Below are 21984 nucleotides of genomic sequence, written 5' to 3' on the forward strand. Positions count from 1 at the left end.
CTTATTCTGATGCATAGCCTGACATTGTTGTTACAACTGTTCATACCTTACCTGCAATCCTAAATGCTTAGTATAGGATGCTAGTGTTCCATCAGTGGCCCTACACTCTTGTCCGTCTGCAATGCTATACTACTGGGCCGTGATCACTTCGGGAGGTGGTCACGGGCATATGATATATACTTATACCGTTACATTACTTATGATACTGTTTGGAGATGGGGGCAGAAGGGGCAGGTGGCTCCATCCAGGTAGTGGTGGGCATGAGTTCCCGACGGCCCCCGACTGTTACTTTGTGGCGGAGCGACAGGGCAGGTTGAGACCACCTAGGAGAGAGGTGGGCCTGGCCCTGGTCGGCGTTCGCGGATACTTAACACGTTTAACGAGATCTTGGTATTTGATCTGAGTCTGGCCACTGGCCTATACGCACTAACCATCTACGCGGGGACAATTATGGGCACTCGACATCGTGGTATCAGCCGAAGCCTTCGTGACGTCAGCGACTGAGTGGCGCGCGTCGGGTTGGACTGGAATGCCTACTCTTGTATAAGGGAGGCTAGGTCTACTCACCGGCCGCGTACGGAACGTGCAGGTGGCAATGGGCGATGGGCCCAGACCCCTGCGCCATAGGATTTAGACCGGCGTGCTGACCTCTCTGTTGTGCCTAGGTAGGGCTGTGACGTGTTGATCTTCCGAGGCCGGGAATGACCCAGAAAAGTGTGCCCGGCCAAATGGGATCGAGCATGTTGGGTTATGTGGTGCACCCCTGCAGGGAAGTTAATCTATTCGAATAGTCGTGATCTTCGGTAATAGGATGACTTGGAGTTGTACCTTGACCTTATGACAACTAGAACCAGATACTTAATAAAACACACCCTTCCAAGTGTCAGATACAACCGGTGGTCGCTCTCTCACAGGGCGACGAGGGGAGGATCATCGGTTAGAATTATGCTATGCGATGCTACTTGGTGAACTTACCATCTACTCTATTCTCCTGCTGCAAGATGGAGGTTACCAGAAGCATAGTCTTCGAAAGGACTAGCTATCCCTCTCTTATTCTGGCATTCTGCAGTTCAGTCCACATATGATAGCCTTATTCCAGTTGATACCAATGCATACATATGTAGTGTAGCTCCTTGCTTTGCGAGTACTTTGGATGAGTACTCACGGTTGCTTTGCTCCCTCTTTTCCCCCTTTCTATACCCGATTGCTGCAATCAGACGATGGAGTTCAGAAGCCAGTTGCCACTGTCGGTGACGACTACTACTACTCGGGAGGTGCCTACTACTACTACCTACGTGTAGCCCGCTGACGATGACCAGGAGTAGTTTAGGAGGATCCCAGGCAGGAGGCATGCGCCTCTTTCGATCTGTATCCCAGTTGGTGCTAGCCTTCTTAAGGCAACTTGTTGAACTTATGTCTATACTCAGATATTGTTGCTTCCGTTGACTCGTCTATGATTGAGCTCTTGTATTCGAGCCCTCGAGGCCCCTGGCTTGTAATATGATGCTTGTATGACTTATTTTATTTGTAGAGTTGTGTTGTGATATCTTTCCGTGAGTCCCTGATCTTAATTGTACATGTTTGCGTGTATGATTAGTGTACGATTGAATCGGGGGCGTCACAGTTGGTGCAAGGATAAGTGGAGGAGGGCCACCGTGGGCCCACGAGACAGGGGGCACGCTCAGGGGGGTAGGGCGCGCCCCTGACCCTCGTGGCCAGGTGCCAGCTCCTCCTGATGTGTTCTTAGTGCCAAATATTCTCAAATATTCCAGAAAAAATCATATTTAAATTTCAGGGCATTTGGAGAACTTTTATTTTCGTGGTATTTTTATATTGCACGGATAAAAAATCAGATAACAGACAAAAAAATACTATTTTTATTTTATTTAATATAATAATAGAAAGTAAGAGGAGGGTATAGAAGGTTGTGCCTTCTAGTTTCATCCATCTCATGCTCATCAAAAGGAATCCGCTAACAAGGTTGATCAAGTCTTGTTAACGAACTCATTCCGAATAACATGGAACCGGAGAAATTTCGAATAACACTATGTTACCTCAACGGGGATATGCACATTCCCAATAATAAGAATATCATATTTTTTCTTGATAGTAGTAAAAGGAAATTCAAAACCTCCAAATATAATCGATGGAATTTTTCCAATAGAGTTGATACTATGAACTTGAGGTTGTTTCCTCGGAAAGTGTACCGTATGCTCATTACCATTAACATGAAAAGTGACATTGCCTTTAGTGCAATCTATAACAGCCCCAGCAGTATTAAAAAAGGGTCTTCCAAGAATAATAGACATAATATCATCCTTGGGAATATCAAGAATAACAAAGTCCGTTAAAGTAGTAACGTTTGCAACTACAACAGGCACATCCTCACAAATACCGACAGGTATAGCAGTTAATTTATCAGCCATTTGCAAAGATATTTCAGTAGGTGTCAACTTATTCAAATCAAGTCTACGATAATAAAGAGATAGGCATAACACTAACATCGGCTCCAAGATCACATAAAGCAGTTTTAACATAGTTTCTTTAATGGAGCATGGTATAGTTGGTACACCGGGATGTCCAAGTTTCTTTGGTATTCCACCCTTAAAAGTATAATTAGCAAGCATGGTGGAAATTTCAGCTTCCGGTATCTTTCTTTTATTTGTAACAATATCTTTCATATACTTAGCATAAGGATTCATTTTGAGCATATCAGTTAATCGCATATGCAAAAACATAGGTCTAATCATTTCAGCAAAGCGCTCAAAATCCTCATTATCCTTTTTCTTGGATGGTTTGGGAGGAAAAGGAATGGGTTTCTGAACCCAAGGTTCTCTTTCCTTACCGTGTTTCCTAGCAACAAAGTCTTTCTTATCATAACGTTGATTCTTTGATTGTGGGTTATCAAGATCAACAGCAGGTTCAATTTCTATATCATTATCATTACTAGGTTGAGCATCATCATGAATATTATTATTAACATTATCACTAGTTTCAGGTTCATTACTAGATTGTGTTTCAGCATCAGAGATAGAAATATCATTTGGATTCTCAGGTGTTTCAGTAATAGGTTCACTAGAAGCATGCAAAGTCCTACCATTTTTCTTTTTCTTCCTATTAGAAGGACTAGGTGCATCCACATTATTTCTCTGAGAATCTTGCTCAATTCTCTTAGGATGGCCTTTAGGATAGAAAGGTTCCTGAGTCATTTACCACCTCTAGTTATAACTCTAACGGCATTATCATTATCCTTACTATTCAATTCATTGAGTAAATCATTTTGAGCCTTAAGTACTTGTTCCACTTGAGTGGTAACCATAGAAGCATGTTTACTAATAAGTTTAAGTTCACCTTTGACATTAGCCATATAATCAACCAAGTGTTCAAGCATATTTGAATTGTATTTCAATTGTCTACCAAAATAAGCATTAAAATCTTCTTGCTTAGCCATAAATTTATCAAACTCATCTAAGCATGGGCTAGCAAACTTAGTAAATGGGATTTCAGCTTTATCATATCTATAGAGAGAATTTACCTTTACTACCTGTGTCGGGTTATCAAGACCATGTATTTCTTCAATAGGTAATGGATTAAGATCATATGTTTCTTCAATAGGCGGTGAATTAAGACCATGTATTTCTTCAATAGGAGGTAAATTCTTAACATCTCCAGCTTTAATACCCTTTTCTTTCATAGATTTCTTTGCCTCTTGCATATCTTCAGGACTGAGAAATAAAATACCCCTCTTCTTCGGAGTTGGTTTAGGAATAGGCTCAGGAGCTGGCTCAGGAAGTGTCCAATTATTTTCATTTGCCAACATATTATTCAATAGAATTTCAGCTTCATCCGATGTTCTTTCCCTGAAAACAGAACCAGCACAACTATCTAGGTAATCTCTGGACGCATTGGTTAACCCATTATAAAAGATATCAAGTATTTCATTTTTCTTAAGAGGATGATCAGGCAAAGCATTAAGTACTTGGAGAAGCCTTCCCCAAGCTTGTGGGAGACTCTCTTCTTCAATTTGCACAAAATTATATATATCCCTTAAAGCAGCTTGTTTCTTATGAGCAGGGAAATATTTAGTAGAGAAGTAATAAATCATATCCTGGGGACTACATACACAACCAGGATCAAGAGAATTAAACCATATATTAGCATCACCCTTTAATAAGAATGGAAATATTTTAAGGATATAAAAGTAACGAGTTCTCTCATCATTAGTGAACAGGGTGGCTATATCATTTAATTTAGTAAGATGTGCCACAACAGTTTCAGATTCATAGCCATGAAAAGGATCAGATTCAACCAAAGTAATTATATCAGGATCAACAGAGAATTCGTAATCCTTATCAGTAACAAAGATAGGTGAAGTAGCAAAAGCAGGGTCAGGTTTCATTCTAGTATTTAGAGATTTCTTATTCCATTTAGCTAATAACCTCTTAAGTTCATAACTATCTTTGCAGGCTAAAATAGCTAAAGAAGCTTCTTTATCAAAAACATAACCCTTAGGAATAACGGGCAAGTCTTCATCATCACTTTCATCAATATTATCAGCTTCAATATTTTCATTCTCTCTAGCCCTAGCAAGTTGTTCATCAAGAAATTCACCAAGTGGCATAGTAGTATCAAGCATAGAAGTAGTTTCATCATAAGTATCATGCATAGCAAAAGTGGCATCATCAATAACATGCAATATATCAAAACGAATATCAGAAGCAGGTTTAGGTGTCGCAAGCTTACTCAAAACAGAAGGTGAATGAAGTGCAAAGCTAGATGGCAGTCTGTTACCTCCTCTCGTAGTTGAGGGATAAATCTTGGTTTTTGGATCTCTCAAGTTCTTCATAATGATAAGCAGATATAAATCCCAAGTGACTCAAAGAATAGAGCTATGCTCCCCGGCAATGGCGCCAGAAAATAGTCTTGATAACCCACAAGTATAGGGGATCACAACAATTTTTGAGGGTAGAGTATTCAACCCAAATTTATTGATTCGACACAAGGGGAGCCAAAGAATATTCTCAAGTATTAGCAGCTGAGTTGTCAATTCAACCACACCTGGAAACTTAATATCTGCAGCAAAGTATTTAGTAGCAAAATAATATGATAGTAGTGGTAACGGTAGCAAAAGGTAACAGTAGAAAAAGTAATGTTTTTGGTATTTTGTAGTGATGATAGCAATAGCAATGGAAAAGTAAATAAGCGAAGAACAATATATGGAAAGCTCGTAGGCAATGGATCGGTGATGGAGAATTAGGCCGGATGTGGTTCATCATGTAACAGTCATAACCTAGGGTGACACAGAACTAGCTCCAATTCATCAATGTAATGTAGGCATGTATTCCGAATATAGTCATACGTGCTTATGGAAAAGAACTTGCATGACATCTTTTGTGCTACCCTCCCGTGGCAGCGGGGTCCTAGTGGAAACTAAGGGATATTAAGGCCTCCTTTTAATAGAGTACCGGACCAAAGCATTAACACATAGTGAATACGTGAACTCCTCAAACTACGGTCATCACTGGTAAGTATCCCGATTATTCTCACTTTGGAGTTAACGGATCATAACACATAATAGGTGACTATAGACTTGCAAGATAGGATCAAGAACTCTCATATTGATGAAAACATAATAGGTTCATATCTAAAATCATGGCACTCGGGCCCTAGTGACAAGCATTAAGCAGAGCAAAGTCATAGCAACATCAATCTCAGAACATAGTGGATACTAGGGATCAAACCCTAACAAAATTATCTCGATTACATGATAAATCTCATCCAACCCATCACTGTCCAGCAAGCCTACGATGGAATTACTCACGCACGGCGGTGAGCATCATGAAATTGGTGATGGAGGATGGTTGATGATGACGATGGCGACGGATTCCCCTCTCCGGAGCCCCGAACGGACTCCAGATCAGCCCTCCCGAGAGGTTTTAGGGCTTGGCGGCGGCTCCGTATCGTAAAACGCGATGAATTCTTCTCTCTGGTTTTTTCTCCCTGAAACCAAATATATAGAGTTGGAGTTGAGGTCGGAGGAGCTCCAAGGGGCCCACGAGGTAGGGGTGCGCGCCCCCCATCCTTGCGGACAGGTGGTGGGCCCCCTGGTCTTCATATTTTGCAAGAATTTTTATTATTTCTGAATAGATGTTCCGTGAAGTTTCAGGTCACTCCGAGAACTTTTGTTTCTGCACATAAATAACACCATAGCAATTCTGCTGAAAACAACGTCAGCCCGGGTTAGTTTCATTCAAATCATGCAAGTTAGAGTCCAAAACAAGGGCAAAAGTGTTTGGAAAAGTAGATACGACGGAGACGTATCACGCACCCCATGTAGGATTCCTACTAGGAATCCTATTCCTAGTAGGTTTCCAATAAGGGAAGAGAGGGGGAAGGAAGGAGAGGGAGAGGGGGAGAGGGAAAGAGGGGGGCGCCCCCTCCTAGTCCAATTCGGACTCCTCAAGGAGGGGGGCAGCCCTAGGGCCCCTCCTCTCTCTCACAAGGCCCATGTTGGCCCATTAGTTCCCCCGGGGTTTCCGATAACCCCCGGCACTCCGATATTTATCTGGTGACCCCTGGAACTCATCGGGTGTCCGAATAACATCATCCAATATATCAAACTTTATGTCTCGACCATTTAGAGACTCCTTTTCATGTCCGTGATCACATCCGGGACCCCGAACTACCTTTGGTACATCAAAACACATAAACTCATAATACCGATCGTCATCGAACGCTAAGCGTGTGGACCCTACGGGTTTGAGAACTATGTAGACATGACCGAGACTCACTTCCAGTCAATAACCAATAGCGGAACCTGGATGCTCATATTGATTCCTACATATTCTATGAAGATCTTTATCGGTCAAACCGCATAACAACATACGTTGTTCCCTTTGACATCAGTATGTTACTTGCCCGAGATTCGATCGTCGGTATCATCATACCGTTACCCGCAAGTCTCTTTACTCGTTCTATAGTGCATCATCCCGTAACTAACTCATTAGTCACATCGCTTGCAAGGCTTATAGTGATGTGCATTACCGAGAGGGCCCAGAGATACCTCTCCGATAATCGGAGTGACAAATCCTAATCTCGATCTATGCCAACTCAACAAACACCATCGGAGACACCTGTAGAGCATCTTTGTAATCACCCAGTTATGGTGTGATGTTTGATAGCACACTAAGTGTTCCTCCGGTATTCGGGAGTTGCATAATCTCATAGTCATAGGAACATGTATAAGTTATGAAGAAAGCAATAGCAATAAACTAAACGATCATAGTGCTAAGCTAACGGATGGGTCAAGTGAATCACATCATTTTCTAATGATGTGATCCTATTCATCAAATGACAACTCTTGTCCATGGTTAGGAAACTTGACCATCTTTGATTAACGAGCTAGTCAAGTAGAGGCATACTAGTGACACTCTGTTTGTCTATGTATTCACACATGTACTAAGTTTCCGGTTAATACAATTCTAGCATGAATAATAAACATTTATCATGATATAAGGAAATATAAATAACAACTTTATTATTGCCTCTAGGGCATATTTCCTTCAGTGCGTGAGTAATTCCATCGTAGGCTTGCTGGACCGTGATGGGTTGGGTGAGATTTACCATGTAATCAAGTTAGTTTTGTTAGGGTTTGATCCCTAGTATCCACTATGTTCTAAGATTGATGTTGCTATGACTTTTCTATGCCTAATGCTTGTCACTAGGGCCTGAGTGCCATGATTTCAGATCTGAACCTATTATGTTTTCATGAATATATTTGTGTTCTTGATCCGATATTGCAAGTTATAGTCACCTACTACGTGTTATGATCTGGCAACCCCGGATTGACAATAGTCGGGACCATTCCCGGCGATGACCATAGTTTGAGGAGTTTATGTATTCACTAAGTGTTAATGCTTTGGTCTGGTACTCTATTAAAAGGAGGCCTTAATATCCCTTAGTTTCCAATAGGACCCCGCTACCATAGGAGGGTAGGACAAAAGATGTCATACATTCTTTTCCATAAGCACGTATGACTATATTCAGAATACATGCCTACATTATATTTATGAACCGGAGCTAGTTCTGTGTCACCCTATGTTATAACCATTGCATGATGAATGCCATCTGACATAATTATCCATACCTACGAGCTCGTTTCATATTGATCTTTTCTAAGCCACTTTTCTGTTGCCACTCTTACTATTGCTACAAAACTGCCACTGTTACTTTTGCCACTATTACCGTTACTTCCATATTACTTTTCTACTAAATACTTTGCTGCAGATATTAAGTCTTTCAGGTGTGGTTGAATTGACAACTCAGCTGCTAATACTCAAGAATATTCTTTGGCTCCCATTGTGTCGAATCAATAAATTTGGTTGAATATTCTACTCTCGAAAACTATTGCGATCCCCTATACTTGTGGGTTATAAAGGCCTTTTTATGGCGCCGTTGCCGGGGAGCATAGCTCTATTCTCTTAGTCACTTGGGATTTATATATGTTGTTCACTATGAGGAATTTGAAAGATCAAAGTACTAATAATTTTCCCTCAACTATGAGGGGAGGTAAGGAACTGCCATCTAGCTCTGCACTTGATTCTCCTTCTATTTTGAGTAAACTTGCGACATCTACACCTGCTATTGATTCTGATATGTCGTGTGTTATTGATCATGCCACTTCTACTATGCATGATGTTTATGATGATACTACTTCTTTGCTTGATGATACTGTGCTATTAGGTGAATTTCTTGATGAACAACTTGCTAGGGTTGGAGAGAATGAAATTACTGAAACTGATGATATTATTGAAAATGATGATTATGATTCTCCCCTAGATATGAATTGCCTGTTGTTCCTAAGGGTAATGTTATGGACAAAGAAACTGCTAGAGACTTCTTTGCTTGTAATGATAGGGAGGATCTTAAGAAATTGTTAGCTAAGCTCAAAGAAATATCCTTCAATGCTAGAATGAAATATGATCCTAATTTTGCTACTTCACCTATCTTTGTTAACCTATCTTTGTTACTGATAACTATTATGAATTCTCTATTGATCCTGAGTTAATTACTTTGGTTGAATCTAATCCTTTCTATGGTTATGAATCTGCAGCTGTTGTGGCACATCTTAGTAAATTGAATGATATAGCCACCCTATTTGCTCATGAGGAAAAAATTGCTATTACTATATTCTCAAATTGTTTTCTTTCTCACTAAAGGGTAATGCTAAATTATGGTTTAATTCTCTTCTTCCTGGTTGTGTGCGTAGTCCCCAGGATATGATTTATTACTTCTCTCAAAAATATTTCCCTGCTCATACAAAACAAGCTGCTTTAAAGGAAATATTCAATTTTGTGCAAATTGAAGAAGAGAGTCTCCCACAAGCTTGGAGGAGGCTTCTCCGTTTACTTAATGCTTTGCCCGATCATCTGATGTCTACTACACAACTTGTTCTTGTAGACTCGTGTTGGGCCTCCAAGCACAGAGTTTTGTAGGACAGTAGCAATTTTCCCTCAAGTGGATGACCTAAGGTTTATCAATCCAAGGCGTAGGATGAAGATGGTCCCTCTCAAACAACCCTGTAACCAAATAACAAAAAGTCTCTTATGTCCCCAACACACGAAATACAATGGTAATTTGCATAGGTGCACTAGTTTGGCGAAGAGATGGTAATAAAAGCGTAGTAATGATAGTAGATATTGATTTTTTAATAGGAACAATAAAACACAGCAAGGTAGCAATTGATAAAATGGAGCACAAATGGTATTGCAATGCTTGAAAATAAGGCCTAGGGTCTGTACTTTCGCTAGTGCAATCTCTTAACAATGATAATATAATTGGATCATATAACCATCCCTCGATGTGCGACGAAGAATCACTCGGAAGTTCTTATCTAGCGGAGAACATAAGAAGAAATTGTTTGTAGGGTACGAAACCACTTGAAAGCTATTCTTTCCGATCAATCTATCCTAGAGTTCATACTAAAATAACAACAAGCTATTCTTTCCGATCGATCTAACCAAGAGTTCGTACTAAAATAACACCATATGATACACATCAACCAACTCTAATGTCACCTAGATACTCCAATGTCACCGCGAGTATCCGTGAGTTGATTATACGATATGCATCAAACAATTTTAGATTCATAATACTCAATCCAACACAAAGAACCTCAAAGAGTGCCCCAACATTTCTACGGGAGAAACAAGGACAAAAACATGCATCAACCCCTATGCTTAGATTACCTCAATGTCACCTCGGGAATCCGCGAGTTGAGTGCCAATACATAGATCAAGTGCTCTCAAATCCATAAAAGTATTCAATCCGATAAAACAAAATCTCAAAGGAAAAACTCAATTCATCACAACAAGATAGAGAGGGGAAAACACCATATGATCCAACTATACTAACAAAGCCCATGATACATCAAGATCATGACATCTCAAGAACATGAGAGAGAGAGAGAGATAGATAGAGAGAGAGATTAAACACATAGCTACTGGTACAAACCCTCAGCCCCGAGGGTGGACTACTCCCTCCTCATCATGGTGGCCACCGGGATGATGAAGATGGCCACCGGTGATGATCTCCCCCTCCGGCAGGGTGCCAGAACGGGTTCTAGATTGGTTTTTCGTGGCTATACATGCTTGCGATGGCAGAACTTCTGATCTAGGGTTATTTCTGATGGTTTCTCTATTTATAGGATTTTTTGGCGTCGGTTTCACGCGAAGATGGGCCTCGAGGTGAGCACAACCCACCAGGGCACGGACAAGGGCCCAGGCGTGCCCCGGTGTCTTGTGCCCTACTCCTTCAGCTTCTGGTCCTTCCACAAAGCTTCGGGGGTCTCTTTTGTTCCAAAAAAAATCATCAAAAAGTTTCAGCTCATTTGGAGAACTTTCATTTCTACACAAAAGACAACACCACGGTAATTCTGCTGAAAATAGCATCAGTCCAGGTTAGTTCCATGCAAATCATACCAAAACCATATAAAATTGTTGTAGACATCGCATGAATACTTCATAAATTATAGATATGTTGGAGATGTATCAGCATCCCCAAGCTTAATTCCTACTCATCCTCGAGTAGGTAAATGATAAAAAAAATAATTTATGAAGTGTGAATGCTAGCAAAGTGCACAAGTTTGATTAATGATAATTTCAATCACTTTTCCTATCATCATCACGGCAACACTTTCTCATAAAAATTATCATGATAAAGTAGCTATTGAAAATGGAATATTTGTTGTGGAAAGCTACATATCATATTCATCACATATTCTTTTCTTTTGTAGTATGGACATTTGGACTTTTATCTGGTTCAAAGCAATAGTCTAGTTTTGACATGAAGATTTCAATACTCAAGCATATCAATAAGAAACCATGTCTTTCAAAATATCAACACTAAAGAAAGTTATCCCTAGCCCATCATGCTCAATAATTGATCCATTCATGAAACACACTCGCATATTAGCTACATTCAATGCTCAAGTACGATCATAGTGCCCCTTAGTTGGTGGTTTATAAGAGAAGATGGAGACTCGAATAAAAATTGCATAAAGTAAATAGATAGGCCCTTCGTAGGGGGAAGTAGGGATTTCTAGAGGTGCCAGAGCTCAAAACGAAAAAGAGAGATAAAAACATTTTGGGTGGCATGTTTTTCCTCTCAACGAAAATGATCGAGTAGTTCCCAATACTTTCCATGCTAGATATATCATAGGCGGTTCACAAACAAAAAATAAAGTTTACTCCTTTTCCACCATTCTTTCACATTCCACGGCTAGCCGTATCCACGGGTACCGTTCATACCAACACTTTCCAAGAAATTTATTATTTGACAACATAAAGTAAATTCATTTTTATTTCGGGACTAGGCATCCCTATTACCTTTGCCGTACTCTCGTGCAATGACAAGTGAATAAACACTCATCTTGAGAATAACCCATCTAGCATGGAAAAATATCAGCCACCCCCTACCGTTTCATGAGCGGTACGAGCACACAAAAGAGAAATTTATTTTGAAAATTAGAGATGGCACATACAAATTTGCTTACAACGGCAAAAGAATACCGCATATAGGTAGGTATAGTGGACTCATGTGGCAAAACTGGTTTAAAGATTTTGGATACACAAGTAGTATTTCCACTTAGTACAAATGGAGGCTAGCAAATAAATTGAGAAGCGGCCAACCAAGAAACAAAAAATCACATAAGTGAGCATTTGGCATAACTAACACCGAATAATGCACCACAAGCAGGAAGTAATTTCATTGCATAACTATTGACTTATGTGCTTGCATAGGGAATCACAAACCTTAACACCAATATTCATACTAAAGCATAATTACTCACCAACATGACTCACATATCACTATCATCACACCACAAAACTATTACAAAGAATGAAGTTTATTTTGTCCATTGATCTTCATGAAAGTTTTTATTATATGCTTCTTGGATATCTATCACTTTGGGACTATTTTCATATAATGCAATTGCTTCTAACAAGCTCAAACAAATTTAAGTGAAGAACATGAGCATAATTATTTCTTCAAAAATATTAAAGCACATCATGCTCAAAAAGATATAAGTGAAACACTAGAGCAAAAGACAAACTACTCCAAAAAGATATAAGTGAAGATCAAGTGAGTAGTTAAGTAAATAGGTAGCTATGTGAGGACTCTCTCTTATTTAAAAACCTTCAGATCTAAGTATTTTATTAAAACAACAAGCAAAACAAAATAAAATGTCATTCCAAGAATAGCACACATAATGTGAAGAAGCAAAAACTTAGGCTCAACCGATACTAACCGATAATTGTTGAAGAAGAAAGGTGGGATGACTACCGGGGCATCCCCAAGCTCAGATGCTTGAGACTTCTTTAAATATTTGTTGGTATGCCTTGGGAATCCCCAAGCTTGAGCCTTTGTGTCTCCTTAATTCCTTTTATATGACGGTTTCCCTATATCTTAAAAACTTCATCCACACAAAACTCAACAAGAACTCGTGAGATAAGTTAGTATAAATCAATGCAATAACCTTATCATTCTATACTATAGCAAATCACTAAAATTATTATTCAAAATTGCATACTAAATGCCTCTGCATATTTAGTACTCCTATCCTCAAATAGAATCATTAAACAAGCAAACATATGTAAATAATGCAAACATAACAGCAATCTGTCAAAACAGTACAGTCTATAAAGAATGCACGAATACCAATACTTATTTAACTCCAGAAATTTTGAAAATTTACCACACTGTAGAAAATTGATCATAGCTTCATTTGCAAAAATTTCAACATTTTATCAGATTCTGAGTTTTCTAAAGAATTTTTGCAACTGCGATAAACTTTCTGTTTTCAAACAACAAGATATAGAGTTGCAAAATAAGCATGGTACAGGCTATCCTTGGCATTTTTATTGAAAAGAAATATGAAAAATATTATTATAAATAATATCAAGCAAATCCTAATAAAATAAGATGACGCTCCAAGTAAAACTCATATCATGTGAGGAATGAAAACATAGCTCCAAGTGAGGTTACCGATAATGTTGGAGACGAAAGAGGGGATGCCTTCCGGGGCATCCCAAGCTCAGTTGCTTGGATACTCCTTGGATATTAACTTGGGGTTCCTTGGGAATCCTCAAGCTCAGAGTCTTGTCAATCCTTATTCTCCTCATATCGACATCTCACCCAAAACTTTGAAACTTCGATCACACAAAACTTAACGGAACTTCGTGAGATAGGTTAGTATGATAAAGAGCAAACCATCTCACTTTGGTAATGTCAAAGACAAGATTCATAATTGTTTCCACACAATGCCTATTTTAGCATATCATTTCTACAATTTATATTGAGCAATATAAGCCATAGAAAGTAGAAAACAAGCAAACTATCCATTAAAAACAAAATCTGTGAAAAAGAGAACAGTCTGTACTAATCTGTACTCCAACCATATTTCTACTACTCCAAAAATTCTGAAAAATAGGAAAACCTGGGCAATTTGTCTATTAATCTTCTGCAAGAAGAATCAGCATTTTATCACACTTTTGTTAAAAATGAGAATTGTTTTCCTCAGCGCAGAAGTTTCTGTTTTTCAGCAAGATCAAATCAACTATCACCGTAAGCCATCCCAAGGGTCTTACTTGGCACTTTATTGAAACGGAAGCTATAAAACATGATTACTACAGTAGAATACTCATGTGAACACACAAAAAAGTAGGTAAAAGTGTTGGGTTGTCTCCCAACAAGCTCTTTTCTTTAATGCCTTTTAGCTAGGCATGACGAGTTCAATGATGCTCGCATAAAAGATAAAAATTGAAACACAAAGAGAGCATCATGAAGCATATGACTAGCACATTTAAGCCTAACCCACTTCCTATGCATAGGGATTTTGTGATCAAACAATTTATGGAAACAAGAATCAACTAGCATAGGGAGGCAAAACAACCATAACTTCAAGATATTCAACACTTAGACAGGAAACTTGATATTATTGAGATATGTAGAAGCATATGTTCCTCTATCATAATAATTTTCAGTAGCATCATGAATGAATTCAACAATATAGCTATCACATAAAGCATTCTTTTCATGATCCACAAGTATAGACAATTTATTACTTTCCACTTAAGAAAATTTATTCTCATGAATAGTAGTGGGAGCAAACTCAACAAAATAACTATCATGAGAGTGAAAATTAAAATCATGATGAAAAGTTTCATGGTTATCATTATTCTTTATAGCATACATGTTATAACCATAATCATCATAGATATCAACTTTGTTATCATAGTCAATTGAAGCCTCCTCTAAACTTGTGAATTCATCATTAAATAAAGTCATGACCTCTCCGAATCCACTTTCATCATTATAATCATCATAAATAGGAGGCATGCAATCATTATAACAAATTTGCACATCAAATCTTGGGGGACTAAAAGTATCATCTTCATCAAACATATCATCGCTAAGCTTATGGCTTTGCATATCATTAGCATCATGGATATTGAAAGAATTCATACTAACAACACTGCAATCATGCTCATCATTTATACCCAACATTTTATTGAATTCTTCTTCTATCAATTGAGCACAATTTTCCTTTCCATCATTTTCATGAAAGACACTATAAAGATGAACAATATGATGCAACCTCAATTCCATCTTTTTTGTAGTTTTCTTTTTATAAACCAAACTAGTGATAAAACAAGAAACTAAAAGATTTAATTGCTAGATCTAAAGATATACCTTCAAGCACTTACCTCCCCGATAACGGTGCCACAAAAGAGCTTCGTTGATGGGATGTGAGTGTCACTTACCTAGCCTCCCCGGCAATGGCGCCAGAAAAGTGCTTGATGTCTACTACACAACTTGTTCTTGTAGACTCGTGTTGGGCCTCCAAGCGCAGTATTTTGTAGGACAGTAGCAATTTTCCCTCAAGTGGATGAACTAAGGTTTATCAATCCATGGGAGGTGTAGGATGAAGATGGTATCTCTCAAACAACCCTGCAACCAAACAACAAAAAAGTCTCTTGTGTCCCCAACACACCAAATACAATGGTAATTTGTATAGGTGCACTAGTTCGGTGAAGAGATGGTAATAAAAGCGTAGTAATGATAGTAGATATTGATTTTTGTAATAGGAACAATAAAAAACAGCAAGGTAGCAATTGATAAAACGGAGCACAAATGGTATTGCAATGCTTGAAAATGAGGCCTAGGGTCCATACTTTCGCTAGTGCAATCTCTCAACAATGCTAATATAATTGGATCATATAACCATCCCTCGACATGCGACGAAGAATCACTCGAAAGTTCTTATGAAGTGGAGAACATAAGAAGAAATTGTTTGTAGGGTACGAAACCACCTCAAAGCTATTCTTTCCGATCAATCTATCCTAGAGTTCGTACTAAAATAACAACAAGCTATTCTTTCTGATCGATCTAACCAAGAGTTCGTACTAAAAATAACACCATATAATACACATCAACCAACTCTAATGTCACCTAGATACTCCAATGTCACCGCGAGTATCCGTGAGTTGATTATATGATATGCATCAAACAATTTTAGATTCATAATACTCAATCCAACACAAAGAACCTCAAAGAGTGCCCCAAGATTTCTACGGGAGAAACAATGACAAAACGTGCATCAACCCCTATGCTTAGATTACCCCAATGTCACCTTGGGAATCCGCGAGTCGAGTGCCAAGACATACACTACAAAAAAATACACTTCCGTGATGATACGTGTTTGTCACAATAGGTCACATTTTCTGTCATGCATGTACATCTATGACAAATTTATGACAGAATCAAGATAGTCATTCATGTGCTATCGTAGAAGTGTTCCATGACATTACTAAAATTATCATCACGGAAGTGTCCACTTCCATGATGATAAATCGCACATCACAGAAGTGCTTTCGTCAAGGGTGACCGACACGTGGCATCCACCATAAAGGAACACCGTTAAGCTATCGGGTCCAGTTTTGGATCCGATAACCCGTTAACAGCCCCGACCAATGGGGATTTTCCACCTCTAAAATCATCATTGGCTGGAGGAAACACGTGTCGGCTCATCGTTGGGACATATGTCATCCACTCATTAGACCCAAAGCGCCTATGATACGCCGACACGTGGCACGGCCCAACAGAGGCCCATTCCTGTGAAAAGGCCGGCCCATTTGACTTGGTCAAAAGGTGGCGGGCCGGCCCACGGCAAGCCTGTTAACGGCCTATTCACATATAGCCCATTTACAGCCCGCTATCCCAGGGCCCGTTTACAGCCTATCCGAATTAGGCCCAATAGCATCATCTGGGCCGTCCAATATAATTCCAGCCTGTTTTAACTTCTAGCCCATGTATGGTCCATGACATCTTTCGGCCCATATGAGGCCCTTAGTAACCCTCGGCCCCTTAACGACCCGTGGTAAAACTGGCCCGTAATGAACAGTGTATCACTTTATACCCATTAACAGCCCATTATTCCGTTGGGCCGTATCCAGCCCATGATATCTTTCGGCCTTCTCAGGGCCCATTTATTCTTGGGCTCATTTCCAACATTCGGTTACTTACGGCCCGTTACTGTCATTTTTTGCTTGTGGGCCAAATTCAGCCCGTGGTTACAGTCGGCCCGTTAATACGTTGGGCCATTTTCATGTCAAAAAAACCCGTGGGCTTTTTTCATAGAGTTATCAAATACAACCAATAAATGGCCCATTATTCTCCATGAATAGTACGGCCCATGATTGGCGAAATGACGATACGCCCCATAGAAGGCCCATGGATCGCATGGCCCGTAGAAGACCCAAGGATCCTACGGCCCATATAGAAGGCCAATGGATCCTACGGCCCGTAGAAGGCCCATGGATCATACGGTCCACAGGAGGCCCATGGTTACAATAGTCCGTGTGTTGCCATGATTATTTTGGCCTAGTTTCCAAAAATAGGTTACTGTGGCCACTAGAAAAACACAGACAACTATACAAGACAATAAAGAAATAAATAAGCAAGCAATTAACGCTAGCCTATTACCGCTATTACACATATTACATCCACTGGGCATCAAAGTTCGCCACTAGTGCAAATATAGGAACAAAGCAGCATATTACATACACTAGTCATCAAAATTGGCCACCAGTGCAAATAAACGTGGCAGCAAAACAAGAGCATAACTGAAACAACTTCAGAAGAGCTCAAGAAACATGGTATCCACCATGCTGGCAATAAGCTTAGCATGCTTATTAGCTTTGTCCCATTTGGCACTAAAATCCTCCAACGCTTGCTGTTGCACCAGAAAGTATGCATCTGAATGCTTCAGGGACTTCCGTAGTCCTTCCGCTTCTTGTCGCAGCCCAGCTGATCGATGTCTTTCAGCTTGTAGTTGAGACTCAAGAAACTGAACTGATTTAGACAGTGAGTTTGAATAGCTTGTGCAAGCGGTAGTGGCCCGTAACTCCAACACTAAACCAAGACAGGGCTTTGGGGTTGTCTCATTGTCTTCGAGATAGTCTTCCTTAGCTGTTTTATCAGCTTTGTTGGAGACCAACAAGGATGTGTCACTATCCTAAACCTTATCTGCATTACTCCTTTTACCATTGCTTAATATGGCACTCTTCCCCAATATTCTGTCAGCATTCTAAAAGAAGAAACAAGCAGACACATAACAGTTTAGCATGTACTAGTGTATGAAACTCATTTCGGTGAACCAGTTCATTAGTAAGGTGGACCGGATTAAACTACCAAGTCTTCTATTGCCAAGTACTAGTACATAATAAAAGCATCAAACAAACATATATCTATGTCCTATGGTCACTGCATTGTCTTGCCAAATCAAGATAGAGACACAGTTCAAATCGTATCAGTTCAAGACAAAGCAGTAGTGAAAGCATACAAAGCGTGGGAAACTACACGGCACAACAAGATTTCAGATGGGTACCACGGGTCTACATGTACAACAACACTATTGGCTCTGTTGTGATGCTAGTAATGTGCATGATATGAGAAGTCAACTATATACACAATTGAAATTGAAATCAACAGAGCTATTGGTAAGAGCAAGCCTGTTAAAGAAACATGCGTGAACATACCTGTTGTGCCATTGAAGTTTCGATTGGATCCTTCAATTTAAAAATAAGTTTGTATGAGTAAATACAGTGATACAAGAGCAAAGCAGTATGCACGATAGCAATCATAGTTTAAAAAAGGTGCGCCTAAGCGAGCGCTTAAGCACGCCTAGGCTCTAGGCATGGGCGAAACGCATTGCGCATAATTACGCTTAATCTGTGCATAACTGCGCATAAGCATGTGCTTTGGTCAGTAAAGCGCAAGGCGGTGGAAAAACGCACAGTTAACGCCTAGCGCTTTTTTGAACTATGATAGCAATGAAATATTAAATTAGAACAGTTGTTCTTCAGGTTTAGGCACTTGTTCTACATGAATAGAGTACAGTAAGACGCAAGAATATAGTACTTAAAAATAGAAAATGATCTCATAGACCTTACCACATTCTTGGTTCGGGACCAGTACAGAACAAGGCGTTCCCAGTCATCGTCCAGTAAATGTGTCTCAGGAGAACGTAAGGGAATTTGATGAGTTTCTTTGCCGGTGAAGTACGTTTTCTTCAGGTAATTCTGATACTGCCACCAAGCATTCTTGAAGATAGCAGAGATATTAGCACAGGTTAGCTCATCCAGAGTTTCCAAATCGGTCCTTCTCTATAGAGAAAAATGGGAAAATTTGATGTATTATAACCATCATGGAGGTCGGATGTATGAGACAAAGCAAAGTAATTGCCATGAATAACATTACTTACACATAACTCCTGGACAAACACCTGCAACTGGCATTTTCCTTCATCTTCAGTATAACATTTCCAAGATGGGAAGATACACACATACGATTTAACAACATCAAATACGATAGATGCTAAACTACGACTAGTTGGCTGTGCTTCCTCCACAGGAATAGGCGTACTAACTGGTGGAGTTGGGGTTCGCCGTGGTAGTACTGTCCCTTTGGGCACTGGAGCTGCCTTACTAACTGCTCTTGTTTGGGAGCTCTGTGGTGGAGATGGTGCTGTGTCAACAGGAACTGGGTTACTATCTGCTGGGGTTGGGTTTAGATTGGGTGAAGATGGTTCTCTGTCCATCGCAGTAGGGGTACAAATCTGTGAGAGTTTCGGTTATGTGTGGTAGGGTTGGTTCTCGTGCATGTACAACCGGGGTGCTATCTCCACGAAGAGGTAGCACTGTTTTATTTGAAGACCATGTTTTTAGTCCGCTAGATGCTGGCATCACCCGCTCCAATTTAAATGGCTGATAAACAGGAAACATAGTTGAATGTACAGACATTGTATGAGAGACAAATGCAATAGAAAGTGTGGAAAAAAGAGGGCATGAAATAGTTGACACGTATATTGTTTAACTAAAACAGATAGCATGACATAATTTCACATATATGATGTCTATCTAAACTGGATAGCATAATAACATAATTCAAAGATATGATGAATAATAAGCAGGATCGCATGACATAATTCACCTACATGTTATCTAAGTAATCAGGATCACATCATTTAATTCACATATGTGATTTATATGCTAAACAGAGGGCATTAGATATGATGTCTGAACTAAGAACATGGTGTTGAATATTGTGTATATGATGTCTAATCTATGCAATGCAAGACACCATATGCATGATATGAGTTGTATAACCGTGCCAAGTTAGAGCACACACCTCGATGGGGGAATAGGACTGGTCATCTATCTCTGAATCCATCTCTGAGGAGCTATCGGGACCCAACAAGAGATCTGCTTCGACAGGTAGCACTGTCTGCGCTGAAGGCCTTGTTTTCACTCCAGATTTTTCAATCTCCCACCCAAATCGCTGATTCACAGGAAGAGTAGTTTAATGTACAAACATTGTCGACAAATGAAAATGTAATGAAGAAAAGGATGGGCAATATATCATTCAAATATATGATGCCTGGTTAAACAGGATGGCATTGCACATTTCACGTATATTATGGCTGGCTAAAAGACATGAGACTGCATAATTCCCATATATGATATAGAAACTAAACATGTGGCATTACAGAACATGTCTAAACTAAGAAGATGACATATATGATGTCAAAAGTAGGCACTACAAGGCAACACATGCATGATATGACTAACATCATCATGCCAAGGTAGAGCAAACACCTTGGGGGTAAATAGGAGTGGTCAGCAGCGTCTTAATCCGCATCAGAACAGATATCTTCCTATGAATTACAATCTGGAGAGGGGTGGGGAGGGTTTGCCATTTAACCCACCATGGAGCGATGTCTTTCATGACATTGTATTGCCATGCAAAACTCTTCTCTTTCTCTCTACATGTTCAGCATGACTATGTACAATATTTGACATGCATACGAAAAAAATATGGTGAGATTATGTAAGGAGAGCATGCAGAAATTTAGAGTGATGGTAACAACCAGTGGATGGATCCAAAAATAATGATAGCAGGCTGATGATTGTTTTAATTTAATAAAAAGACAGATGATGATTGCTTTACTATTTGTTTCCCACCCAAGATGAACAACATAGGCATACCCTAGGTGAACCAGATATTAGACAGAGATACTATTCATTGCTTCCTCGATATGTGCCCCACAACTAATTTAGAACTCAAGATTGAACATTAATTTGGACCTGACTTGGAGTCTAAGAGGTGAACATGATGATAACATAGCAGGTAATTTTAGGCAATGCATAACATAAGCATAAACAAAAGAGTGCGACCTCTCTTGTGGACCCGTGTACTCCTCAGGTTCATCTGCTGAGTCCATGATGGTGATGCCGTTGCGGTTGGTGCCGGCGGCAGAGAAGGAGATCTGATGCGGCGAAAGACAATCAGGAGTCGTGATGTCTGGTTTGGTAGATGTTTCTGTCAATGGAGCAGCTCAGTTGATGTGGACAACATCGCGGCAGGAGCAGGACAAACCACACAAAGTTCCCTTCCACACCTACTTGTAACTGAAGTAATTCTGTAAGGGCTCATTTGTCTTGCATGATTCTAAAAACGTAGGGATAGGAAAAACACCAGAATAAGATAGGAATGCACATGGTAAACAGAGCATTTGTAAACACATGATTTCTGTCAACTTGAGTGTTTGGTTTACAGGAATTGGAAGAGCAGAGGAATGCAAAGAAACATGGCCAAAATAAAGTGAAATCATATGAAAGCGTGTACAGTTAGAATGTTATTCTGCCACTAATGCACTTGGTCTTGTTTTCATGCATAGGATTTTGAAAACTAGGTCCAGGTAGATGTTTTGCTTCATTCCTTTCAACAAAATGCATGAATAATTGAATAGTAGAGTGCCATTGGAAAATTCCCTATTGCTATGTTTTTCCGTTGAACCAAAATAGCCCTAATGGATCGACATGGATGTATAGTAATAAGTGATGCAACAAGTGTACAACCTCT

The sequence above is a fragment of the Triticum aestivum genome, chromosome 7A (genome assembly GCF_018294505.1).
Source record: "Triticum aestivum cultivar Chinese Spring chromosome 7A, IWGSC CS RefSeq v2.1, whole genome shotgun sequence".
Classification (NCBI taxonomy): domain Eukaryota; kingdom Viridiplantae; phylum Streptophyta; class Magnoliopsida; order Poales; family Poaceae; genus Triticum; species Triticum aestivum.